The sequence below is a fragment of the Leptodactylus fuscus genome, chromosome 7 (genome assembly GCF_031893055.1).
Source record: "Leptodactylus fuscus isolate aLepFus1 chromosome 7, aLepFus1.hap2, whole genome shotgun sequence".
Lineage (NCBI taxonomy): Eukaryota > Metazoa > Chordata > Amphibia > Anura > Leptodactylidae > Leptodactylus > Leptodactylus fuscus.
The window spans coordinates 28997266-29020149 of record NC_134271.1 but is presented as its reverse complement, the minus strand read 5'-3'; the positions used below and the strand labels follow the sequence as shown (position 1 = coordinate 29020149).

Here is a 22884-nt window from a genome sequence, read left to right as displayed (position 1 = left end):
AGAGGATATAGGATGGCATCAAGCCAGACAAATGAAAAGAGAGGTGACTTCCTAGTGCCCCCCTTCATCGGCCACACCATCCATCCAGACGTCATTGCAGAGTTTGCCAACGGCCCTTCTTGAATGGTGATTGTGAATGTCCGTGCTCTGGGCATCCGCTGGCAGACAAAAGAGGCTCAGCAAAGCAAGTTTCCAAGTGGGAAACGTCAGAAAGAATCGACGAGGATGGGATTCGAACCCATGCATGCAGAGCACAATGGATTAGCAGTCCATCGCCTTAACCACTCGGCCACCTCGTCCTGGCGGCGGCCGATTCCCAACATCCCCAAAAGAATTTTGAGGAGCCTTGGGCTGCGTTTCCACTCAACCTCGTGTAGCGTCGTTCATTGGCCCAGTGGGCCTTATCTCACGTCCTACGGTATATAATGTCTTTCTAGTGGAAAGTCTACCAGAGATAAACCCACGCCAAGGGTTTAAATGCCAAAATGTCTCTAGTCATCAATAGTTCTTACTCATGTCTGTACTTCCCTGGCATTCCTTCAATCAGTCTATTCCTTAAATATGCCGTGAAAGCAAGACAGATCTGGATGCATGCTGCGCTGGCTCAATCAGCCACGCCACCACAAATCTCTAGCCCTCCACATGCGTCCAACTGCTGTGGCATTCTGCCAATTTGTCCGTGCGGTTTCAAGCAGCGCCTTTCCCAAAAAGATTTGATTTCTTAAATGTCACGACTCGCAGGGACTTCCTATTATTAAATGTTGCTGCCGAGTATGGAATAGAAGTGAAGGTCTCTTAGCTTTTGCAAAGGCAACCCCGTGAAACTCACTGCGGATGTTTGGGGGGCGTGAAGGGAAGGGGAGGGGGGACTTCTATTGTCCACATGGGTCCTCCTGGCGAGGATGGGATAAAAAGGCAAACGCTGTAAGGGCTGCATCAAATAATACAGGCGCGCAGAAATTGGAGTCATCCATTAGAGAAGCCGTTTGGCAGGCTTCCCTGCGGCGGTTTATTCGCAGGGCGCTGTGGCTTGGTCGTTTCAAGCGCCTGTCTAGTAAACAGGAGATCCAGCGCTTTCTTTCCGTGGCACTGTGGCTTGGTTGGTTAAAGCGCCCGTATTGTAACCCGGGCACCCGGCGGCTTCCTCATGTGGCGCTGTGGCTTAGTTGGTTAAAGCGCCTGTCTAGTAAACAGGAGATCCTGAGTTCGAATCTCAGCAGTGCCTACCTTCCCTATTTTCAGCTTTTCACGCAAAATGATAAGGAGGCGTTTGACATCGAACTTGCCTTTCCCACAGCCCAAAGATAGACCCATGGCAGGATAAAGAATGTGTATTGGCTAATGGCGGGAAAAGGAGGAACTCTGCCACCACCTTCTTTAGAGGATATAGGATGGCATCAAGCCAGACAAATGAAAAGAGAGGTGACTTCCTAGTGCCCCCCTTCATCGGCCACACCATCCATCCAGACGTCATTGCAGAGTTTGCCAACGGCCCTTCTTGAATGGTGATTGCGAATGTCCGTGCTCTGGGCATCCGCTGGCAGACAAAAGAGGCTCAGCAAAGCAAGTTTCCAAGTGGGAAACGTCAGAAAGAATCGACGAGGATGGGATTCGAACCCATGCATGCAGAGCACAATGGATTAGCAGTCCATCGCCTTAACCACTCGGCCACCTCGTCCTGGCGGCGGCCGATTCCCAACATCCCCAAAAGAATTTTAAGGAGCCTTGGGCTGCATTTCCACTCAACCTCGTGTAGCGTCGTTCATTGGCCCAGTGGGCCTTATCTCACCTCCTACGGTATATAATGTCTTTCTAGTGGAAAGTCTACCAGAGATAAACCCACGCCAAGGGTTTAAATGCCAAAATGTCTCTAGTCATCAATAGTTCTTACTCATGTCTGTACTTACCTGGCATTCCTTCAATCAGTCTATTCCTTAAATATGCCGTGAAAGCAAGACAGATCTGGATGCATGCTGCGCTGGCTCAATCAGCCACGCCACCACAAATCTCTAGCCCTCCACATGCGTCCAACTGCTGTGGCATTCTGCCAATTTGTCCGTGCGGTTTCAAGCAGCGCCTTTCCCAAAAAGATTTGATTTCTTAAATGTCACGACTCGCAGGGACTTCCTATTATTAAATGTTGCTGCCGAGTATGGAATAGAAGTGAAGGTCTCTTAGCTTTTGCAAAGGCAACCCCGTGAAACTCACTGCGGATGTTTGGGGGGCGTGAAGGGAAGGGGAGGGGGGACTTCTATTGTCCACATGGGTCCTCCTGGCGAGGATGGGATAAAAAGGCAAACGCTGTAAGGGCTGCGTCAAATAATACAGGCGCGCAGAAATTGGAGTCATCCATTAGAGATGCCGTTTGGCAGGCTTCCCGGCGGCGGTTTATTCGCAGGGCGCTGTGGCTTGGTCGTTTCAAGCGCCTGTCTAGTAAACAGGAGATCCAGCGCTTTCTTTCCGTGGCACTGTGGCTTGGTTGGTTAAAGCGCCCGTATTGTAACCCGGGCACCCGGCGGCTTCCTCATGTGGCGCTGTGGCTTAGTTGGTTAAAGCGCCTGTCTAGTAAACAGGAGATCCTGAGTTCGAATCTCAGCAGTGCCTACCTTCCCTATTTTCAGCTTTTCACGCAAAATGATAAGGAGGCGTTTGACATCGAACTTGCCTTTACCACAGCCCAAAGATAGACCCATGGCGGGATAAAGAATGTGTATTGGCTAATGGCGGGAAAAGGAGGAACTCTGCCACCACCTTCTTTAGAGGATATAGGATGGCATCAAGCCAGACAAATGAAAAGAGAGGTGACTTCCTAGTGCCCCCCTTCATCGGCCACACCATCCATCCATCCAGACGTCATTGCAGAGTTTGCCAACGGCCCTTCTTGAATGGTGATTGCGAATGTCCGTGCTCTGGGCATCCGCTGGCAGACAAAAGAGGCTCAGCAAAGCAAGTTTCCAAGTGGGAAACGTCAGAAAGAATCGACGAGGATGGGATTCGAACCCATGCATGCAGAGCACAATGGATTAGCAGTCCATCGCCTTAACCACTCGGCCACCTCGTCCTGGCAGCGGCCGATTCCCAACATCCCCAAAAGAATTTTGAGGAGCCTTGGGCTGCGTTTCCACTCAACCTCGTGTAGCGTCGTTCATTGGCCCAGTGGGCCTTATCTCACCTCCTACGGTATATAATGTCTTTCTAGTGGAAAGTCTACCAGAGATAAACACACGCCAAGGGTTTAAATGCCAAAATGTCTCTAGTCATCAATAGTTCTTACTCATGTCTGTACTTCCCTGGCATTCCTTCAATCAGTCTATTCCTTAAATATGCCGTGAAAGCAAGACAGATCTGGATGCATGCTGCGCTGGCTCAATCAGCCACGCCACCACAAATCTCTAGCCCTCCACATGCGTCCAACTGCTGTGGCATTCTGCCAATTTGTCCGTGCGGTTTCAAGCAGCGCCTTTCCCAAAAAGATTTGATTTCTTAAATGTCACGACTCGCAGGGACTTCCTATTATTAAATGTTGCTGCCGAGTATGGAATAGAAGTGAAGGTTTCTTAGCTTTTGCAAAGGCAACCCCGTGAAACTCACTGCGGATGTTTGGGGGGCGTGAAGGGAAGGGGAGGGGGGACTTCTATTGTCCACATGGGTCCTCCTGGCGAGGATGGGATAAAAAGGCAAACGCTGTAAGGGCTGCGTCAAATAATACAGGCGCGCAGAAATTGGAGTCATCCATTAGAGATGCCGTTTGGCAGGCTTCCCGGCGGCGGTTTATTCGCAGGGCGCTGTGGCTTGGTCGTTTCAAGCGCCTGTCTAGTAAACAGGAGATCCAGCGCTGTCTTTCCGTGGCACTGTGGCTTGGTTGGTTAAAGCGCCCATATTGTAACCCGGGCACCCGGCGGCTTCCTCATGTGGCGCTGTGGCTTAGTTGGTTAAAGCGCCTGTCTAGTAAACAGGAGATCCTGAGTTCGAATCTCAGCAGTGCCTACCTTCCCTATTTTCAGCTTTTCACGCAAAATGATAAGGAGGCGTTTGACATCGAACTTGCCTTTCCCACAGCCCAAAGATAGACCCATGGCGGGATAAAGAATGTGTATTGGCTAATGGCGGGAAAAGGAGGAACTCTGCCACCACCTTCTTTAGAGGATATAGGATGGCATCAAGCCAGACAAATGAAAAGAGAGGTGACTTCCTAGTGCCCCCCTTCATCGGCCACACCATCCATCCAGACGTCATTGCAGAGTTTGCCAACGGCCCTTCTTGAATGGTGATTGTGAATGTCCGTGCTCTGGGCATCCGCTGGCAGACAAAAGAGGCTCAGCAAAGCAAGTTTCCAAGTGGGAAACGTCAGAAAGAATCGACGAGGATGGGATTCGAACCCATGCATGCAGAGCACAATGGATTAGCAGTCCATCGCCTTAACCACTCGGCCACCTCGTCCTGGCGGCGGCCGATTCCCAACATCCCCAAAAGAATTTTGAGGAGCCTTGGGCTGCGTTTCCACTCAACCTCGTGTAGCGTCGTTCATTGGCCCAGTGGGCCTTATCTCACCTCCTACGGTATATAATGTCTTTCTATTGGAAAGTCTACCAGAGATAAACACACGCCAAGGGTTTAAATGCCAAAATGTCTCTAGTCATCAATAGTTCTTACTCATGTCTGTACTTCCCTGGCATTCCTTCAATCAGTCTATTCCTTAAATATGCCGTGAAAGCAAGACAGATCTGGATGCATGCTGCGCTGGCTCAATCAGCCACGCCACCACAAATCTCTAGCCCTCCACATGCGTCCAACTGCTGTGGCATTCTGCCAATTTGTCCGTGCGGTTTCAAGCAGCGCCTTTCCCAAAAAGATTTGATTTCTTAAATGTCACGACTCGCAGGGACTTCCTATTATTAAATGTTGCTGCCGAGTATGGAATAGAAGTGAAGGTCTCTTAGCTTTTGCAAAGGCAACCCCGTGAAACTCACTGCGGATGTTTGGGGGGCGTGAAGGGAAGGGGAGGGGGGACTTCTATTGTCCACATGGGTCCTCCTGGCGAGGATGGGATAAAAAGGCAAACGCTGTAAGGGCTGCGTCAAATAATACAGGCGCGCAGAAATTGGAGTCATCCATTAGAGATGCCGTTTGGCAGGCTTCCCGGCGGCGGTTTATTCGCAGGGCGCTGTGGCTTGGTCGTTTCAAGCGCCTGTCTAGTAAACAGGAGATCCAGCGCTTTCTTTCCGTGGCACTGTGGCTTGGTTGGTTAAAGCGCCCATATTGTAACCCGGCCACCCGGCGGCTTCCTCATGTGGCGCTGTGGCTTAGTTGGTTAAAGCGCCTGTCTAATAAACAGGAGATCCTGAGTTCGAATCTCAGCAGTGCCTACCTTCCCTATTTTCAGCTTTTCACGCAAAATGATAAGGAGGCGTTTGACATCGAACTTGCCTTTCCCACAGCCCAAAGATAGACCCATGGCGGGATAAAGAATGTGTATTGGCTAATGGCGGGAAAAGGAGGAACTCTGCCACCACCTTCTTTAGAGGATATAGGATGGCATCAAGCCAGACAAATGAAAAGAGAGGTGACTTCCTAGTGCCCCCTTTCATCGGCCACACCATCCATCCAGACGTCATTGCAGAGTTTGCCAACGGCCCTTCTTGAATGGTGATTGCGAATGTCCGTGCTCTGGGCATCCGCTGGCAGACAAAAGAGGCTCAGCAAAGCAAGTTTCCAAGTGGGAAACGTCAGAAAGAATCGACGAGGATGGGATTCGAACCCATGCATACAGAGCACAATGGATTAGCAGTCCATCGCCTTAACCACTCGGCCACCTCGTCCTGGCGGCAGCCGATTCCCAACATCCCCAAAAGAATTTTGAGGAGCCTTGGGCTGCGTTTCCACTCAACCTCGTGTAGCGTCGTTCATTGGCCCAGTGGGCCTTATCTCACCTCCTACGGTATATAATGTCTTTCTAGTGGAAAGTCTACCAGAGATAAACCCACGCCAAGGGTTTAAATGCCAAAATGTCTCTAGTCATCAATAGTTCTTACTCATGTCTGTACTTCCCTGGCATTCCTTCAATCAGTCTATTCCTTAAATATGCCGTGAAAGCAAGACAGATCTGGATGCATGCTGCGCTGGCTCAATCAGCCACGCCACCACAAATCTCTAGCCCTCCACATGCGTCCAACTGCTGTGGCATTCTGCCAATTTGTCCGTGCGGTTTCAAGCAGCGCCTTTCCCAAAAAGATTTGATTTCTTAAATGTCACGACTCGCAGGGACTTCCTATTATTAAATGTTGCTGCCGAGTATGGAATAGAAGTGAAGGTCTCTTAGCTTTTGCAAAGGCAACCCCGTGAAACTCACTGCGGATGTTTGGGGGGCGTGAAGGGAAGGGGAGGGGGGACTTCTATTGTCCACATGGGTCCTCCTGGCGAGGATGGGATAAAAAGGCAAACGCTGTAAGGGCTGCGTCAAATAATACAGGCGCGCAGAAATTGGAGTCATCCATTAGAGATGCCGTTTGGCAGGCTTCCCGGCGGCGGTTTATTCGCAGGGCGCTGTGGCTTGGTCGTTTCAAGCGCCTGTCTAGTAAACAGGAGATCCAGCGCTTTCTTTCCGTGGCACTGTGGCTTGGTTGGTTAAAGCGCCCGTATTGTAACCCGGGCACCCGGCGGCTTCCTCTTGTGGCGCTGTGGCTTAGTTGGTTAAAGCGCCTGTCTAGTAAACAGGAGATCCTGAGTTCGAATCTCAGCAGTGCCTACCTTCCCTATTTTCAGCTTTTCACGCAAAATGATAAGGAGGCGTTTGACATCGAACTTGCCTTTCCCACAGCCCAAAGATAGACCCATGGCGGGATAAAGAATGTGTATTGGCTAATGGCGGGAAAAGGAGGAACTCTGCCACCACCTTCTTTAGAGGATATAGGATGGCATCAAGCCAGACAAATGAAAAGAGAGGTGACTTCCTAGTGCCCCCCTTCATCGGCCACACCATCCATCCATCCAGACGTCATTGCAGAGTTTGCCAACGGCCCTTCTTGAATGGTGATTGCGAATGTCCGTGCTCTGGGCATCCGCTGGCAGACAAAAGAGGCTCAGCAAAGCAAGTTTCCAAGTGGGAAACGTCAGAAAGAATCGACGAGGATGGGATTCGAACCCATGCACGCAGAGCACAATGGATTAGCAGTCCATCGCCTTAACCACTCGGCCACCTCGTCCTGGCGGCGGCCGATTCCCAACATCCCCAAAAGAATTTTGAGGAGCCTTGGGCTGCGTTTCCACTCAACCTCGTGTAGCGTCGTTCATTGGCCCAGTGGGCCTTATCTCACCTCCTACGGTATATAATGTCTTTCTAGTGGAAAGTCTACCAGAGATAAACCCACGCCAAGGGTTTAAATGCCAAAATGTCTCTAGTCATCAATAGTTCTTACTCATGTCTGTACTTCCCTGGCATTCCTTCAATCAGTCTATTCCTTAAATATGCCGTGAAAGCAAGACAGATCTGGATGCATGCTGCGCTGGCTCAATCAGCCACGCCACCACAAATCTCTAGCCCTCCACATGCGTCCAACTGCTGTGGCATTCTGCCAATTTGTCCGTGCGGTTTCAAGCAGCGCCTTTCCCAAAAAGATTTGATTTCTTAAATGTCACGACTCGCAGGGACTTCCTATTATTAAATGTTGCTGCCGAGTATGGAATAGAAGTGAAGGTCTCTTAGCTTTTGCAAAGGCAACCCCGTGAAACTCACTGCGGATGTTTGGGGGGCGTGAAGGGAAGGGGAGGGGGGACTTCTATTGTCCACATGGGTCCTCCTGGCAAGGATGGGATAAAAAGGCAAACGCTGTAAGGGCTGCGTCAAATAATACAGGCGTGCAGAAATTGGAGTCATCCATTAGAGATGCCGTTTGGCAGGCTTCCCGGCGGCGGTTTATTCGCAGGGCGCTGTGGCTTGGTCGTTTCAAGCGCCTGTCTAGTAAACAGGAGATCCAGCGCTTTCTTTCCGTGGCACTGTGGCTTGGTTGGTTAAAGCGCCCATATTGTAACCCGGGCACCCGGCGGCTTCCTCATGTGGCGCTGTGGCTTAGTTGGTTAAAGCGCCTGTCTAGTAAACAGGAGATCCTGAGTTCGAATCTCAGCAGTGCCTACCTTCCCTATTTTCAGCTTTTCACGCAAAATGATAAGGAGGCGTTTGACATCGAACTTGCCTTTCCCACAGCCCAAAGATAGACCCATGGCGGGATAAAGAATGTGTATTGGCTAATGGCGGGAAAAGGAGGAACTCTGCCACCACTTTCTTTAGAGGATATAGGATGGCATCAAGCCAGACAAATGAAAAGAGAGGTGACTTCCTAGTGCCCCCCTTCATCGGCCACACCATCCATCCATCCAGACGTCATTGCAGAGTTTGCCAACGGCCCTTCTTGAATGGTGATTGCGAATGTCCGTGCTCTGGGCATCCGCTGGCAGACAAAAGAGGCTCAGCAAAGCAAGTTTCCAAGTGGGAAACGTCAGAAAGAATCGACGAGGATGGGATTCGAACCCATGCACGCAGAGCACAATGGATTAGCAGTCCATCGCCTTAACCACTCGGCCACCTCGTCCTGGCGGCGGCCGATTCCCAACATCCCCAAAAGAATTTTGAGGAGCCTTGGGCTGCGTTTCCACTCAACCTCGTGTAGCGTCGTTCATTGGCCCAGTGGGCCTTATCTCACCTCCTACGGTATATAATGTCTTTCTAGTGGAAAGTCTACCAGAGATAAACCCACGCCAAGGGTTTAAATGCCAAAATGTCTCTAGTCATCAATAGTTCTTACTCATGTCTGTACTTCCCTGGCATTCCTTCAATCAGTCTATTCCTTAAATATGCCGTGAAAGCAAGACAGATCTGGATGCATGCTGCGCTGGCTCAATCAGCCACGCCACCACAAATCTCTAGCCCTCCACATGCGTCCAACTGCTGTGGCATTCTGCCAATTTGTCCGTGCGGTTTCAAGCAGCGCCTTTCCCAAAAAGATTTGATTTCTTAAATGTCACGACTCGCAGGGACTTCCTATTATTAAATGTTGCTGCCGAGTATGGAATAGAAGTGAAGGTCTCTTAGCTTTTGCAAAGGCAACCCCGTGAAACTCACTGCGGATGTTTGGGGGGCGTGAAGGGAAGGGGAGGGGGGACTTCTATTGTCCACATGGGTCCTCCTGGCGAGGATGGGATAAAAAGGCAAACGCTGTAAGGGCTGCGTCAAATAATACAGGCGCGCAGAAATTGGAGTCATCCATTAGAGATGCCGTTTGGCAGGCTTCCCGGCGGCGGTTTATTCGCAGGGCGCTGTGGCTTGGTCGTTTCAAGCGCCTGTCTAGTAAACAGGAGATCCAGCGCTTTCTTTCCGTGGCACTGTGGCTTGGTTGGTTAAAGCGCCCGTATTGTAACCCGGGCACCCGGCGGCTTCCTCTTGTGGCGCTGTGGCTTAGTTGGTTAAAGCGCCTGTCTAGTAAACAGGAGATCCTGAGTTCGAATCTCAGCAGTGCCTACCTTCCCTATTTTCAGCTTTTCACGCAAAATGATAAGGAGGCGTTTGACATCGAACTTGCCTTTCCCACAGCCCAAAGATAGACCCATGGCGGGATAAAGAATGTGTATTGGCTAATGGTGGGAAAAGGAGGAACTCTGCCACCACCTTCTTTAGAGGATATAGGATGGCATCAAGCCAGACAAATGAAAAGAGAGGTGACTTCCTAGTGCCCCCCTTCATCGGCCACACCATCCATCCAGACGTCATTGCAGAGTTTGCCAACGGCCCTTCTTGAATGGTGATTGCGAATGTCCGTGCTCTGGGCATCCGCTGGCAGACAAAAGATGCTCAGCAAAGCAAGTTTCCAAGTGGGAAACGTCAGAAAGAATCGACGAGGATGGGATTCGAACCCATGCATGCAGAGCACAATGGATTAGCAGTCCATCGCCTTAACCACTCGGCCACCTTGTCCTGGCGGCAGCCGATTCCCAACATCCCCAAAAGAATTTTGAGGAGCCTTGGGCTGCGTTTCCACTCAACCTCGTGTAGCGTCGTTCATTGGCCCAGTGGGCCTTATCTCACCTCCTACGGTATATAATGTCTTTCTAGTGGAAAGTCTACCAGAGATAAACACACGCCAAGGGTTTAAATGCCAAAATGTCTCTAGTCATCAATAGTTCTTACTCATGTCTGTACTTCCCTGGCATTCCTTCAATCAGTCTATTCCTTAAATATGCCGTGAAAGCAAGACAGATCTGGATGCATTCTGCGCTGGCTCAATCAGCCACGCCACCACAAATCTCTAGCCCTCCACATGCGTCCAACTGCTGTGGCATTCTGCCAATTTGTCCGTGCGGTTTCAAGCAGCGCCTTTCCCAAAAAGATTTGATTTCTTAAATGTCACGACTCGCAGGGACTTCCTATTATTAAATGTTGCTGCCGAGTATGGAATAGAAGTGAAGGTCTCTTAGCTTTTGCAAAGGCAACCCCGTGAAACTCACTGCGGATGTTTGGGGGGCGTGAAGGGAAGGGGAGGGGGGACTTCTATTGTCCACATGGGTCCTCCTGGCGAGGATGGGATAAAAAGGCAAACGCTGTAAGGGCTGCGTCAAATAATACAGGCGCGCAGAAATTGGAGTCATCCATTAGAGATGCCGTTTGGCAGGCTTCCCGGCGGCGGTTTATTCGCAGGGCGCTGTGGCTTGGTCGTTTCAAGCGCCTGTCTAGTAAACAGGAAATCCAGCGCTTTCTTTCCGTGGCACTGTGGCTTGGTTGGTTAAAGCGCCCGTATTGTAACCCGGGCACCCGGCAGCTTCCTCATGTGGCGCTGTGGCTTAGTTGGTTAAAGCGCCTGTCTAGTAAACAGGAAGATCCTGAGTTCGAATCTCAGCAGTGCCTACCTTCCCTATTCTCAGCTTTTCACGCAAAATGATAAGGAGGCGTTTGACATCGAACTTGCCTTTCCCACAGCCCAAAGATAGACCCATGGCGGGATAAAGAATGTGTATTGGCTAATGGCGGGAAAAGGAGGAACTCTGCCACCACCTTCTTTAGAGGATATAGGATAGCATCAAGCCAGACAAATGAAAAGAGAGGTGACTTCCTAGTGCCCCCCTTCATCGGCCACACCATCCATCCAGACGTCATTGCAGAGTTTGCCAACGGCCCTTCTTGAATGGTGATTGTGAATGTCCGTGCTCTGGGCATCCGCTGGCAGACAAAAGAGGCTCAGCAAGGCAAGTTTCCAAGTGGGAAACGTCAGAAAGAATCGACGAGGATGGGATTCGAACCCATGCATACAGAGCACAATGGATTAGCAGTCCATCGCCTTAACCACTCGGCCACCTCGTCCTGGCGGCAGCCGATTCCCAACATCCCCAAAAGAATTTTGAGGAGCCTTGGGCTGCGTTTCCACTCAACCTCGTGTAGCGTCGTTCATTGGCCCAGTGGGCCTTATCTCACCTCCTACGGTATATAATGTCTTTCTAGTGGAAAGTCTACCAGAGATAAACCCACGCCAAGGGTTTAAATGCCAAAATGTCTCTAGTCATCAATAGTTCTTACTCATGTCTGTACTTCCCTGGCATTCCTTCAATCAGTCTATTCCTTAAATATGCCGTGAAAGCAAGACAGATCTCGATGCATGCTGCGCTGGCTCAATCAGCCACGCCACCACAAATCTCTAGCCCTCCACATGCGTCCAACTGCTGTGGCATTCTGCCAATTTGTCCGTGCGGTTTCAAGCAGCGCCTTTCCCAAAAAGATTTGATTTCTTAAATGTCACGACTCGCAGGGACTTCCTATTATTAAATGTTGCTGCCGAGTATGGAATAGAAGTGAAGGTCTCTTAGCTTTTGCAAAGGCAACCCCGTGAAACTCACTGCGGATGTTTGGGGGGCGTGAAGGGAAGGGGAGGGGGGACTTCTATTGTCCACATGGGTCCTCCTGGCGAGGATGGGATAAAAAGGCAAACGCTGTAAGGGCTGCGTCAAATAATACAGGCGCGCAGAAATTGGAGTCATCCATTAGAGATGCCGTTTGGCAGGCTTCCCGGCGGCGGTTTATTCGCAGGGCGCTGTGGCTTGGTCGTTTCAAGCGCCTGTCTAGTAAACAGGAGATCCAGCGCTTTCTTTCCATGGCACTGTGGCTTGGTTGGTTAAAGCGCCCGTATTGTAACCCGGGCACCCGGCGGCTTCCTCATGTGGCGCTGTGGCTTAGTTGGTTAAAGCGCCTGTCTAGTAAACAGGAGATCCTGAGTTCGAATCTCAGCAGTGCCTACCTTCCCTATTTTCAGCTTTTCACGCAAAATGATAAGGAGGCGTTTGACATCGAACTTGCCTTTCCCACAGCCCAAAGATAGACCCATGGCGGGATAAAGAATGTGTATTGGCTAATGGCGGGAAAAGGAGGAACTCTGCCACCACCTTCTTTAGAGGATATAGGATGGCATCAAGCCAGACAAATGAAAAGAGAGGTGACTTCCTAGTGCCCCCCTTCATCGGCCACACCATCCATCCATCCAGACGTCATTGCAGAGTTTGCCAACGGCCCTTCTTGAATGGTGATTGCGAATGTCCGTGCTCTGGGCATCCGCTGGCAGACAAAAGAGGCTCAGCAAAGCAAGTTTCCAAGTGGGAAACGTCAGAAAGAATCGACGAGGATGGGATTCGAACCCATGCATGCAGAGCACAATGGATTAGCAGTCCATCGCCTTAACCACTCGGCCACCTCGTCCTGGCGGCGGCCGATTCCCAACATCCCCAAAAGAATTTTGAGGAGCCTTGGGCTGCGTTTCCACTCAACCTCGTGTAGCGTCGTTCATTGGCCCAGTGGGCCTTATCTCACCTCCTACGGTATATAATGTCTTTCTAGTGGAAAGTCTACCAGAGATAAACCCACGCCAAGGGTTTAAATGCCAAAATGTCTCTAGTCATCAATAGTTCTTACTCATGTCTGTACTTCCCTGGCATTCCTTCAATCAGTCTATTCCTTAAATATGCCGTGAAAGCAAGACAGATCTGGATGCATGCTGCGCTGGCTCAATCAGCCACGCCACCACAAATCTCTAGCCCTCCACATGCGTCCAACTGCTGTGGCATTCTGCCAATTTGTCCGTGCGGTTTCAAGCAGCGCCTTTCCCAAAAAGATTTGATTTCTTAAATGTCACGACTCGCAGGGACTTCCTATTATTAAATGTTGCTGCCGAGTATGGAATAGAAGTGAAGGTCTCTTAGCTTTTGCAAAGGCAACCCCGTGAAACTCACTGCGGATGTTTGGGGGGCGTGAAGGGAAGGGGAGGGGGGACTTCTATTGTCCACATGGGTCCTCCTGGCGAGGATGGGATAAAAAGGCAAACGCTGTAAGGGCTGCGTCAAATAATACAGGCGCGCAGAAATTGGAGTCATCCATTAGAGATGCCGTTTGGCAGGCTTCCCGGCGGCGGTTTATTCGCAGGGCGCTGTGGCTTGGTCGTTTCAAGCGCCTGTCTAGTAAACAGGAAATCCAGCGCTTTCTTTCCGTGGCACTGTGGCTTGGTTGGTTAAAGCGCCCGTATTGTAACCCGGGCACCCGGCGGCTTCCTCATGTGGCGCTGTGGCTTAGTTGGTTAAAGCGCCTGTCTAGTAAACAGGAAGATCCTGAGTTCGAATCTCAGCAGTGCCTACCTTCCCTATTTTCAGCTTTTCACGCAAAATGATAAGGAGGCGTTTGACATCGAACTTGCCTTTCCCACAGCCCAAAGATAGACCCATGGCGGGATAAAGAATGTGTATTGGCTAATGGCGGGAAAAGGAGGAACTCTGCCACCACCTTCTTTAGAGGATATAGGATGGCATCAAGCCAGACAAATGAAAAGAGAGGTGACTTCCTAGTGCCCCCCTTCATCGGCCACACCATCCATCCATCCAGACGTCATTGCAGAGTTTGCCAACGGCCCTTCTTGAATGGTGATTGCGAATGTCCGTGCTCTGGGCATCCGCTGGCAGACAAAAGAGGCTCAGCAAAGCAAGTTTCCAAGTGGGAAACGTCAGAAAGAATCGACGAGGATGGGATTCGAACCCATGCATGCAGAGCACAATGGATTAGCAGTCCATCGCCTTAACCACTCGGCCACCTCGTCCTGGCGGCGGCCGATTCCCAACATCCCCAAAAGAATTTTGAGGAGCCTTGGGCTGCGTTTCCACTCAACCTCGTGTAGCGTCGTTCATTGGCCCAGTGGGCCTTATCTCACCTCCTACGGTATATAATGTCTTTCTAGTGGAAAGTCTACCAGAGATAAACACACGCCAAGGGTTTAAATGCCAAAATGTCTCTAGTCATCAATAGTTCTTACTCATGTCTGTACTTCCCTGGCATTCCTTCAATCAGTCTATTCCTTAAATATGCCGTGAAAGCAAGACAGATCTGGATGCATGCTGCGCTGGCTCAATCAGCCACGCCACCACAAATCTCTAGCCCTCCACATGCGTCCAACTGCTGTGGCATTCTGCCAATTTGTCCGTGCGGTTTCAAGCAGCGCCTTTCCCAAAAAGATTTGATTTCTTAAATGTCACGACTCGCAGGGACTTCCTATTATTAAATGTTGCTGCCGAGTATGGAATAGAAGTGAAGGTCTCTTAGCTTTTGCAAAGGCAACCCCGTGAAACTCACTGCGGATGTTTGGGGGGCGTGAAGGGAAGGGGAGGGGGGACTTCTATTGTCCACATGGGTCCTCCTGGCGAGGATGGGATAAAAAGGCAAACGCTGTAAGGGCTGCGTCAAATAATACAGGCGCGCAGAAATTGGAGTCATCCATTAGAGATGCCGTTTGGCAGGCTTCCCGGCGGCGGTTTATTCGCAGGGCGCTGTGGCTTGGTCGTTTCAAGCGCCTGTCTAGTAAACAGGAGATCCAGCGCTTTCTTTCCGTGGCACTGTGGCTTGGTTGGTTAAAGCGCCCGTATTGTAACCCGGGCACCCGGCGGCTTCCTCATGTGGCGCTGTGGCTTAGTTGGTTAAAGCGCCTATCTAGTAAACAGGAGATCCTGAGTTCGAATCTCAGCAGTGCCTACCTTCCCTATTTTCAGCTTTTCACGCAAAATAATAAGGAGGCGTTTGACATCGAACTTGCCTTTCCCACAGCCCAAAGATAGACCCATGGCGGGATAAAGAATGTGTATTGGCTAATGGCGGGAAAAGGAGGAACTCTGCCACCACCTTCTTTAGAGGATATAGGATGGCATCAAGCCAGACAAATGAAAAGAGAGGTGACTTCCTAGTGCCCCCCTTCATCGGCCACACCATCCATCCAGACGTCATTGCAGAGTTTGCCAACGGCCCTTCTTGAATGGTGATTGCAAATGTCCGTGCTCTGGGCATCCGCTGGCAGACAAAAGAGGCTCAGCAAAGCAAGTTTCCAAGTGGGAAACGTCAAAAAGAATCGACGAGGATGGGATTCGAACCCATGCATGCAGAGAACAATGGATTAGCAGTCCATCGCCTTAACCACTCGGCCACCTCGTCCTGGCGGCGACCGATTCCCAACATCCCCAAAAGAATTTTGAGGAGCCTTGGGCTGCGTTTCCACTCAACCTCGTGTAGCGTCGTTCATTGGCCCAGTGGGCCTTATCTCACCTCCTACGGTATATAATGTCTTTCTAGTGGAAAGTCTACCAGAGATAAACCCACGCCAAGGGTTTAAATGCCAAAATGTCTCTAGTCATCAATAGTTCTTACTCATGTCTGTACTTCCCTGGCATTCCTTCAATCAGTCTATTCCTTAAATATGCCGTGAAAGCAAGACAGATCTGGATGCATGCTGCGCTGGCTCAATCAGCCACGCCACCACAAATCTCTAGCCCTCCACATGCGTCCAACTGCTGTGGCATTCTGCCAATTTGTCCGTGCGGTTTCAAGCAGCGCCTTTCCCAAAAAGATTTGATTTCTTAAATGTCACGACTCGCAGGGACTTCCTATTATTAAATGTTGCTGCCGAGTATGGAATAGAAGTGAAGGTCTCTTAGCTTTTGCAAAGGCAACCCCGTGAAACTCACTGCGGATGTTTGGGGGGCGTGAAGGGAAGGGGAGGGGGGACTTCTATTGTCCACATGGGTCCTCCTGGCGAGGATGGGATAAAAAGGCAAACGCTGTAAGGGCTGCGTCAAATAATACAGGCGCGCAGAAATTGGAGTCATCCATTAGAGATGCCGTTTGGCAGGCTTCCCGGCGGCGGTTTATTCGCAGGGCGCTGTGGCTTGGTCGTTTCAAGCGCCTGTCTAGTAAACAGGAGATCCAGCGCTTTCTTTCCGTGGCACTGTGGCTTGGTTGGTTAAAGCGCCCATATTGTAACCCGGGCACCCGGCGGCTTCCTCATGTGGCGCTGTGGCTTAGTTGGTTAAAGCACCTGTCTAGTAAACAGGAGATCCTGAGTTCGAATCTCAGCAGTGCCTATCTTCCCTATTTTCAGCTTTTCACGCAAAATGATAAGGAGGCGTTTGACATCGAACTTGCCTTTCCCACAGCCCAAAGATAGACCCATGGCGGGATAAAGAATATGTATTGGCTAATGGCGGGAAAAGGAGGAACTCTGCCACCACTTTCTTTAGAGGATATAGGATGGCATCAAGCCAGACAAATGAAAAGAGAGGTGACTTCCTAGTGCCCCCCTTCATCGGCCACACCATCCATCCAGACGTCATTGCAGAGTTTGCCAACGGCCCTTCTTGAATGGTGATTGCGAATGTCCGTGCTCTGGGCATCCGCTGGCAGACAAAAGAGGCTCAGCAAAGCAAGTTTCCAAGTGGGAAACGTCAGAAAGAATCGACGAGGATGGGATTCGAACCCATGCATGCAGAGCACAATGGATTAGCAGTCCATCGCCTTAACCACTCGGCCACCTCGTCCTGGCGGCGGCCGATTCCCAACATCCCCAAAAGAATTTTGAGGAGCCTTGGGCTGCGTTTCCACTCAACCTCGTGTAGCGTCGTTCATTGGCCCAGTGGGCCTTATCTCACCTCCTACGGTATATAATGTCTTTCTAGTGGAAAGTCTACCAGAGATAAACACACGCCAAGGGTTTAAATGCCAAAATGTCTCTAGTCATCAATAGTTCTTACTCATGTCTGTACTTCCCTGGCATTCCTTCAATCAGTCTATTCCTTAAATATGCCGTGAAAGCAAGACAGATCTCGATGCATGCTGCGCTGGCTCAATCAGCCACGCCACCACAAATCTCTAGCCCTCCACATGCGTCCAACTGCTGTGGCATTCTGCCAATTTGTCCGTGCGGTTTCAAGCAGCGCCTTTCCCAAAAAGATTTGATTTCTTAAATGTCACGACTCGCAGGGACTTCCTATTATTAAATGTTGCTGCCGAGTATGGAATAGAAGTGAAGGTCTCTTAGCTTTTGCAAAGGCAACCCCGTGAAACTCACTGCGGATGTTTGGGGGGCGTGAAGGGAAGGGGAGGGGGGACTTCTATTGTCCACATGGGTCCTCCTGGCGAGGATGGGATAAAAAGGCAAACGCTGTAAGGGCTGCGTCAAATAATACAGGCGCGCAGAAATTGGAGTCATCCATTAGAGATGCCGTTTGGCAGGCTTCCCGGCGGCGGTTTATTCGCAGGGCGCTGTGGCTTGGTCGTTTCAAGCGCCTGTCTAGTAAACAGGAGATCCAGCGCTTTCTTTCCGTGGCACTGTGGCTTGGTTGGTTAAAGCGCCCGTATTGTAACCCGGGCACCCGGCGGCTTCCTCTTGTGGCGCTGTGGCTTAGTTGGTTAAAGCGCCTGTCTAGTAAACAGGAGATCCTGAGTTCGAATCTCAGCAGTGCCTACCTTCCCTATTTTCAGCTTTTCACGCAAAATGATAAGGAGGCGTTTGACATCGAACTTGCCTTTCCCACAGCCCAAAGATAGACCCATGGCGGGATAAAGAATGTGTATTGGCTAATGGCGGGAAAAGGAGGAACTCTGCCACCACCTTCTTTAGAGGATATAGGATGGCATCAAGCCAGACAAATGAAAAGAGAGGTGACTTCCTAGTGCCCCCCTTCATCGGCCACACCATCCATCCATCCAGACGTCATTGCAGAGTTTGCCAACGGCCCTTCTTGAATGGTGATTGTGAATGTCCGTGCTCTGGGCATCCGCTGGCAGACAAAAGAGGCTCAGCAAAGCAAGTTTCCAAGTGGGAAACGTCAGAAAGAATCGACGAGGATGGGATTCGAACCCATGCATGCAGAGCACAATGGATTAGCAGTCCATCGCCTTAACCACTCGGCCACCTCGTCCTGGCGGCGGCCGATTCCCAACATCCCCAAAAGAATTTTGAGGAGCCTTGGGCTGCGTTTCCACTCAACCTCGTGTAGCGTCGTTCATTGGCCCAGTGGGCCTTATCTCAACTCCTACGGTATATAATGTCTTTCTAGTGGAAAGTCTACCAGAGATAAACCCACGCCAAGGGTTTAAATGCCAAAATGTCTCTAGTCATCAATAGTTCTTACTCATGTCTGTACTTCCCTGGCATTCCTTCAATCAGTCTATTCCTTAAATATGCCGTGAAAGCAAGACAGATCTCGATGCATGCTGCGCTGGCTCAATCAGCCACGCCACCACAAATCTCTAGCCCTCCACATGCGTCCAACTGCTGTGGCATTCTGCCAATTTGTCCGTGCGGTTTCAAGCAGCGCCTTTCCCAAAAAGATTTGATTTCTTAAATGTCACGACTCGCAGGGACTTCCTATTATTAAATGTTGCTGCCGAGTATGGAATAGAAGTGAAGGTCTCTTAGCTTTTGCAAAGGCAACCCCGTGAAACTCACTGCGGATGTTTGGGGGGCGTGAAGGGAAGGGGAGGGGGGACTTCTATTGTCCACATGGGTCCTCCTGGCGAGGATGGGATAAAAAGGCAAACGCTGTAAGGGCTGCGTCAAATAATACAGGCGCGCAGAAATTGGAGTCATCCATTAGAGATGCCGTTTGGCAGGCTTCCCGGCGGCGGTTTATTCGCAGGGCGCTGTGGCTTGGTCGTTTCAAGCGCCTGTCTAGTAAACAGGAGATCCAGCGCTTTCTTTCCGTGGCACTGTGGCTTGGTTGGTTAAAGCGCCCATATTGTAACCCGGGCACCCGGCGGCTTCCTCATGTGGCGCTGTGGCTTAGTTGGTTAAAGCGCCTGTCTAGTAAACAAGAGATCCTGAGTTCGAATCTCAGCAGTGCCTACCTTCCCTATTTTCAGCTTTTCACGCAAAATGATAAGGAGGCGTTTGACATCGAACTTGCCTTTCCCACAGCCCAAAGATAGACCCATGGCGGGATAAAGAATGTGTATTGGCTAATGGCGGGAAAAGGAGGAACTCTGCCACCACTTTCTTTAGAGGATATAGGATGGCATCAAGCCAGACAAATGAAAAGAGAGGTGACTTCCTAGTGCCCCCCTTCATCGGCCACACCATCCATCCAGACGTCATTGCAGAGTTTGCCAACGGCCCTTCTTGAATGGTGATTGCGAATGTCCGTGCTCTGGGCATCCGCTGGCAGACAAAAGAGGCTCAGCAAAGCAAGTTTCCAAGTGGGAAACGTCAGAAAGATTCGACGAGGATGGGATTCGAACCCATGCATGCAGAGCACAATGGATTAGCAGTCCATCGCCTTAACCACTCGGCCACCTCGTCCTGGCGGCGGCCGATTCCCAACATCCCCAAAAGAATTTCGAGGAGCCTTGGGCTGCGTTTCCACTCAACCTCGTGTAGCGTCGTTCATTGGCCCAGTGGGCCTTATCTCACCTCCTACGGTATATAATGTCTTTCTAGTGGAAAGTCTACCAGAGATAAACACACGCCAAGGGTTTAAATGCCAAAATGTCTCTAGTCATCAATAGTTCTTACTCATGTCTGTACTTCCCTGGCATTCCTTCAATCAGTCTATTCCTTAAATATGCCGTGAAAGCAAGACAGATCTGGATGCATGCTGCGCTGGCTCAATCAGCCACGCCACCACAAATCTCTAGCCCTCCACATGCGTCCAACTGCTGTGGCATTCTGCCAATTTGTCCGTGCGGTTTCAAGCAGCGCCTTTCCCAAAAAGATTTGATTTCTTAAATGTCACGACTCGCAGGGACTTCCTATTATTAAATGTTGCTGCCGAGTATGGAATAGAAGTGAAGGTCTCTTAGCTTTTGCAAAGGCAACCCCGTGAAACTCACTGCGGATGTTTGGGGGGCGTGAAGGGAAGGGGAGGGGGGACTTCTATTGTCCACATGGGTCCTCCTGGCGAGGATGGGATAAAAAGGCAAACGCTGTAAGGGCTGCGTCAAATAATACAGGCGCGCAGAAATTGGAGTCATCCATTAGAGATGCCGTTTGGCAGGCTTCCCGGCGGCGGTTTATTCGCAGGGCGCTGTGGCTTGGTCGTTTCAAGCGCCTGTCTAGTAAACAGGAGATCCAGCGCTTTCTTTCCGTGGCACTGTGGCTTGGTTGGTTAAAGCGCCCGTATTGTAACCCGGGCACCCGGCGGCTTCCTCTTGTGGCGCTGTGGCTTAGTTGGTTAAAGCGCCTGTCTAGTAAACAGGAGATCCTGAGTTCGAATCTCAGCAGTGCCTACCTTCCCTATTTTCAGCTTTTCACGCAAAATGATAAGGAGGCGTTTGACATCGAACTTGCCTTTCCCACAGCCCAAAGATAGACCCATGGCGGGATAAAGAATGTGTATTGGCTAATGGCGGGAAAAGGAGGAACTCTGCCACCACCTTCTTTAGAGGATATAGGATGGCATCAAGCCAGACAAATGAAAAGAGAGGTGACTTCCTAGTGCCCCCCTTCATCGGCCACACCATCCATCCATCCAGACGTCATTGCAGAGTTTGCCAACGGCCCTTCTTGAATGGTGATTGCGAATGTCCGTGCTCTGGGCATCCGCTGGCAGACAAAAGAGGCTCAGCAAAGCAAGTTTCCAAGTGGGAAACGTCAGAAAGAATCGACGAGGATGGGATTCGAACCCATGCATGCAGAGCACAATGGATTAGCAGTCCATCGCCTTAACCACTCGGCCACCTCGTCCTGGCGGCGGCCGATTCCCAACATCCCCAAAAGAATTTTGAGGAGCCTTGGGCTGCGTTTCCACTCAACCTCGTGTAGCGTCGTTCATTGGCCCACTGGGCCTTATCTCACCTCCTACGGTATATAATGTCTTTCTAGTGGAAAGTCTACCAGAGATAAACCCACGCCAAGGGTTTAAATGCCAAAATGTCTCTAGTCATCAATAGTTCTTACTCATGTCTGTACTTCCCTGGCATTCCTTCAATCAGTCTATTCCTTAAATATGCCGTGAAAGCAAGACAGATCTGGATGCATGCTGCGCTGGCTCAATCAGCCACGCCACCACAAATCTCTAGCCCTCCACATGCGTCCAACTGCTGTGGCATTCTGCCAATTTGTCCGTGCGGTTTCAAGCAGCGCCTTTCCCAAAAAGATTTGATTTCTTAAATGTCACGACTCGCAGGGACTTCCTATTATTAAATGTTGCTGCCGAGTATGGAATAGAAGTGAAGGTCTCTTAGCTTTTGCAAAGGCAACCCCGTGAAACTCACTGCGGATGTTTGGGGGGCGTGAAGGGAAGGGGAGGGGGGACTTCTATTGTCCACATGGGTCCTCCTGGCGAGGATGGGATAAAAAGGCAAACGCTGTAAGGGCTGCGTCAAATAATACAGGCGCGCAGAAATTGGAGTCATCCATTAGAGATGCCGTTTGGCAGGCTTCCCGGCGGCGGTTTATTCGCAGGGCGCTGTGGCTTGGTCGTTTCAAGCGCCTGTCTAGTAAACAGGAGATCCAGCGCTTTCTTTCCGTGGCACTGTGGCTTGGTTGGTTAAAGCGCCCGTATTGTAACCCGGGCACCCGGCGGCTTCCTCATGTGGCGCTGTGGCTTAGTTGGTTAAAGCGCCTGTCTAGTAAACAGGAGATCCTGAGTTCGAATCTCAGCAGTGCCTACCTTCCCTATTTTCAGCTTTTCACGCAAAATGATAAGGAGGCGTTTGACATCGAACTTGCCTTTCCCACAGCCCAAAGATAGACCCATGGCGGGATAAAGAATGTGTATTGGCTAATGGCGGGAAAAGGAGGAACTCTGCCACCACCTTCTTTAGAGGATATAGGATGGCATCAAGCCAGACAAATGAAAAGAGAGGTGACTTCCTAGTGCCCCCCTTCATCGGCCACACCATCCATCCAGACGTCATTGCAGAGTTTGCCAACGGCCCTTCTTGAATGGTGATTGCGAATGTCCGTGCTCTGGGCATCCGCTGGCAGACAAAAGAGGCTCAGCAAAGCAAGTTTCCAAGTGGGAAACGTCAGAAAGAATCGACGAGGATGGGATTCGAACCCATGCATGCAGAGCACGATGGATTAGCAGTCCATCGCCTTAACCACTCGGCCACCTCGTCCTGGCGGCGGCCGATTCCCAACATCCCCAAAAGAATTTTGAGGAGCCTTGGGCTGCGTTTCCACTCAACCTCGTGTAGCGTCGTTCATTGGCCCAGTGGGCCTTATCTCACCTCCTACGGTATATAATGTCTTTCTAGTGGAAAGTCTACCAGAGATAAACACACGCCAAGGGTTTAAATGCCAAAATGTCTCTAGTCATCAATAGTTCTTACTCATGTCTGTACTTCCCTGGCATTCCTTCAATCAGTCTATTCCTTAAATATGCCGTGAAAGCAAGACAGATCTGGATGCATGCTGCGCTGGCTCAATCAGCCACGCCACCACAAATCTCTAGCCCTCCACATGCGTCCAACTGCTGTGGCATTCTGCCAATTTGTCCGTGCGGTTTCAAGCAGCGCCTTTCCCAAAAAGATTTGATTTCTTAAATGTCACGACTCGCAGGGACTTCCTATTATTAAATGTTGCTGCTGAGTATGGAATAGAAGTGAAG

General features: G+C 50.5%; 33 non-coding genes across 33 annotated transcripts; 16 read left to right on the top strand and 17 right to left on the bottom strand.

Moving 5' to 3' along the window:
• Window positions 1–217: 217 nt before the first annotated feature.
• Window positions 218–299, bottom strand: TRNAS-GCU (transfer RNA serine (anticodon GCU)). The gene has a single exon. It is a non-coding gene; the product is annotated as a tRNA-Ser (tRNA).
• Window positions 300–1151: 852 nt separating this feature from the next.
• Window positions 1152–1225, top strand: TRNAT-AGU (transfer RNA threonine (anticodon AGU)). Its single transcript has one exon. It is a non-coding gene; the product is annotated as a tRNA-Thr (tRNA).
• Window positions 1226–1596: 371 nt separating this feature from the next.
• On the bottom strand, window positions 1597–1678 carry TRNAS-GCU (transfer RNA serine (anticodon GCU)). The gene has a single exon. It is a non-coding gene; the product is annotated as a tRNA-Ser (tRNA).
• Window positions 1679–2530: 852 nt separating this feature from the next.
• TRNAT-AGU (transfer RNA threonine (anticodon AGU)) lies at window positions 2531–2604 on the top strand. The gene has a single exon. It is a non-coding gene; the product is annotated as a tRNA-Thr (tRNA).
• Window positions 2605–2979: 375 nt separating this feature from the next.
• On the bottom strand, window positions 2980–3061 carry TRNAS-GCU (transfer RNA serine (anticodon GCU)). Its single transcript has one exon. It is a non-coding gene; the product is annotated as a tRNA-Ser (tRNA).
• An 852-nt stretch (window positions 3062–3913) lies between these two features.
• Window positions 3914–3987, top strand: TRNAT-AGU (transfer RNA threonine (anticodon AGU)). The gene has a single exon. It is a non-coding gene; the product is annotated as a tRNA-Thr (tRNA).
• Window positions 3988–4358: 371 nt separating this feature from the next.
• On the bottom strand, window positions 4359–4440 carry TRNAS-GCU (transfer RNA serine (anticodon GCU)). The gene has a single exon. It is a non-coding gene; the product is annotated as a tRNA-Ser (tRNA).
• Window positions 4441–5292: 852 nt separating this feature from the next.
• TRNAI-AAU (transfer RNA isoleucine (anticodon AAU)) lies at window positions 5293–5366 on the top strand. The gene has a single exon. It is a non-coding gene; the product is annotated as a tRNA-Ile (tRNA).
• A 371-nt stretch (window positions 5367–5737) lies between these two features.
• TRNAS-GCU (transfer RNA serine (anticodon GCU)) lies at window positions 5738–5819 on the bottom strand. Its single transcript has one exon. It is a non-coding gene; the product is annotated as a tRNA-Ser (tRNA).
• Window positions 5820–6671: 852 nt separating this feature from the next.
• On the top strand, window positions 6672–6745 carry TRNAT-AGU (transfer RNA threonine (anticodon AGU)). Its single transcript has one exon. It is a non-coding gene; the product is annotated as a tRNA-Thr (tRNA).
• Window positions 6746–7120: 375 nt separating this feature from the next.
• On the bottom strand, window positions 7121–7202 carry TRNAS-GCU (transfer RNA serine (anticodon GCU)). Its single transcript has one exon. It is a non-coding gene; the product is annotated as a tRNA-Ser (tRNA).
• An 852-nt stretch (window positions 7203–8054) lies between these two features.
• TRNAT-AGU (transfer RNA threonine (anticodon AGU)) lies at window positions 8055–8128 on the top strand. Its single transcript has one exon. It is a non-coding gene; the product is annotated as a tRNA-Thr (tRNA).
• A 375-nt stretch (window positions 8129–8503) lies between these two features.
• Window positions 8504–8585, bottom strand: TRNAS-GCU (transfer RNA serine (anticodon GCU)). Its single transcript has one exon. It is a non-coding gene; the product is annotated as a tRNA-Ser (tRNA).
• Window positions 8586–9437: 852 nt separating this feature from the next.
• On the top strand, window positions 9438–9511 carry TRNAT-AGU (transfer RNA threonine (anticodon AGU)). The gene has a single exon. It is a non-coding gene; the product is annotated as a tRNA-Thr (tRNA).
• A 371-nt stretch (window positions 9512–9882) lies between these two features.
• TRNAS-GCU (transfer RNA serine (anticodon GCU)) lies at window positions 9883–9964 on the bottom strand. Its single transcript has one exon. It is a non-coding gene; the product is annotated as a tRNA-Ser (tRNA).
• Window positions 9965–10816: 852 nt separating this feature from the next.
• On the top strand, window positions 10817–10891 carry TRNAT-AGU (transfer RNA threonine (anticodon AGU)). Its single transcript has one exon. It is a non-coding gene; the product is annotated as a tRNA-Thr (tRNA).
• Window positions 10892–11262: 371 nt separating this feature from the next.
• TRNAS-GCU (transfer RNA serine (anticodon GCU)) lies at window positions 11263–11344 on the bottom strand. The gene has a single exon. It is a non-coding gene; the product is annotated as a tRNA-Ser (tRNA).
• Window positions 11345–12196: 852 nt separating this feature from the next.
• On the top strand, window positions 12197–12270 carry TRNAT-AGU (transfer RNA threonine (anticodon AGU)). The gene has a single exon. It is a non-coding gene; the product is annotated as a tRNA-Thr (tRNA).
• A 375-nt stretch (window positions 12271–12645) lies between these two features.
• TRNAS-GCU (transfer RNA serine (anticodon GCU)) lies at window positions 12646–12727 on the bottom strand. Its single transcript has one exon. It is a non-coding gene; the product is annotated as a tRNA-Ser (tRNA).
• An 852-nt stretch (window positions 12728–13579) lies between these two features.
• Window positions 13580–13654, top strand: TRNAT-AGU (transfer RNA threonine (anticodon AGU)). The gene has a single exon. It is a non-coding gene; the product is annotated as a tRNA-Thr (tRNA).
• Window positions 13655–14029: 375 nt separating this feature from the next.
• TRNAS-GCU (transfer RNA serine (anticodon GCU)) lies at window positions 14030–14111 on the bottom strand. Its single transcript has one exon. It is a non-coding gene; the product is annotated as a tRNA-Ser (tRNA).
• An 852-nt stretch (window positions 14112–14963) lies between these two features.
• Window positions 14964–15037, top strand: TRNAT-AGU (transfer RNA threonine (anticodon AGU)). The gene has a single exon. It is a non-coding gene; the product is annotated as a tRNA-Thr (tRNA).
• Window positions 15038–15408: 371 nt separating this feature from the next.
• Window positions 15409–15490, bottom strand: TRNAS-GCU (transfer RNA serine (anticodon GCU)). Its single transcript has one exon. It is a non-coding gene; the product is annotated as a tRNA-Ser (tRNA).
• An 852-nt stretch (window positions 15491–16342) lies between these two features.
• On the top strand, window positions 16343–16416 carry TRNAT-AGU (transfer RNA threonine (anticodon AGU)). The gene has a single exon. It is a non-coding gene; the product is annotated as a tRNA-Thr (tRNA).
• A 371-nt stretch (window positions 16417–16787) lies between these two features.
• Window positions 16788–16869, bottom strand: TRNAS-GCU (transfer RNA serine (anticodon GCU)). The gene has a single exon. It is a non-coding gene; the product is annotated as a tRNA-Ser (tRNA).
• An 852-nt stretch (window positions 16870–17721) lies between these two features.
• Window positions 17722–17795, top strand: TRNAT-AGU (transfer RNA threonine (anticodon AGU)). The gene has a single exon. It is a non-coding gene; the product is annotated as a tRNA-Thr (tRNA).
• A 375-nt stretch (window positions 17796–18170) lies between these two features.
• Window positions 18171–18252, bottom strand: TRNAS-GCU (transfer RNA serine (anticodon GCU)). Its single transcript has one exon. It is a non-coding gene; the product is annotated as a tRNA-Ser (tRNA).
• An 852-nt stretch (window positions 18253–19104) lies between these two features.
• TRNAT-AGU (transfer RNA threonine (anticodon AGU)) lies at window positions 19105–19178 on the top strand. Its single transcript has one exon. It is a non-coding gene; the product is annotated as a tRNA-Thr (tRNA).
• A 371-nt stretch (window positions 19179–19549) lies between these two features.
• TRNAS-GCU (transfer RNA serine (anticodon GCU)) lies at window positions 19550–19631 on the bottom strand. Its single transcript has one exon. It is a non-coding gene; the product is annotated as a tRNA-Ser (tRNA).
• An 852-nt stretch (window positions 19632–20483) lies between these two features.
• Window positions 20484–20557, top strand: TRNAT-AGU (transfer RNA threonine (anticodon AGU)). Its single transcript has one exon. It is a non-coding gene; the product is annotated as a tRNA-Thr (tRNA).
• Window positions 20558–20932: 375 nt separating this feature from the next.
• TRNAS-GCU (transfer RNA serine (anticodon GCU)) lies at window positions 20933–21014 on the bottom strand. Its single transcript has one exon. It is a non-coding gene; the product is annotated as a tRNA-Ser (tRNA).
• An 852-nt stretch (window positions 21015–21866) lies between these two features.
• On the top strand, window positions 21867–21940 carry TRNAT-AGU (transfer RNA threonine (anticodon AGU)). Its single transcript has one exon. It is a non-coding gene; the product is annotated as a tRNA-Thr (tRNA).
• A 371-nt stretch (window positions 21941–22311) lies between these two features.
• Window positions 22312–22393, bottom strand: TRNAS-GCU (transfer RNA serine (anticodon GCU)). The gene has a single exon. It is a non-coding gene; the product is annotated as a tRNA-Ser (tRNA).
• Between the last annotated feature and the right edge of the window lie 491 nt (window positions 22394–22884).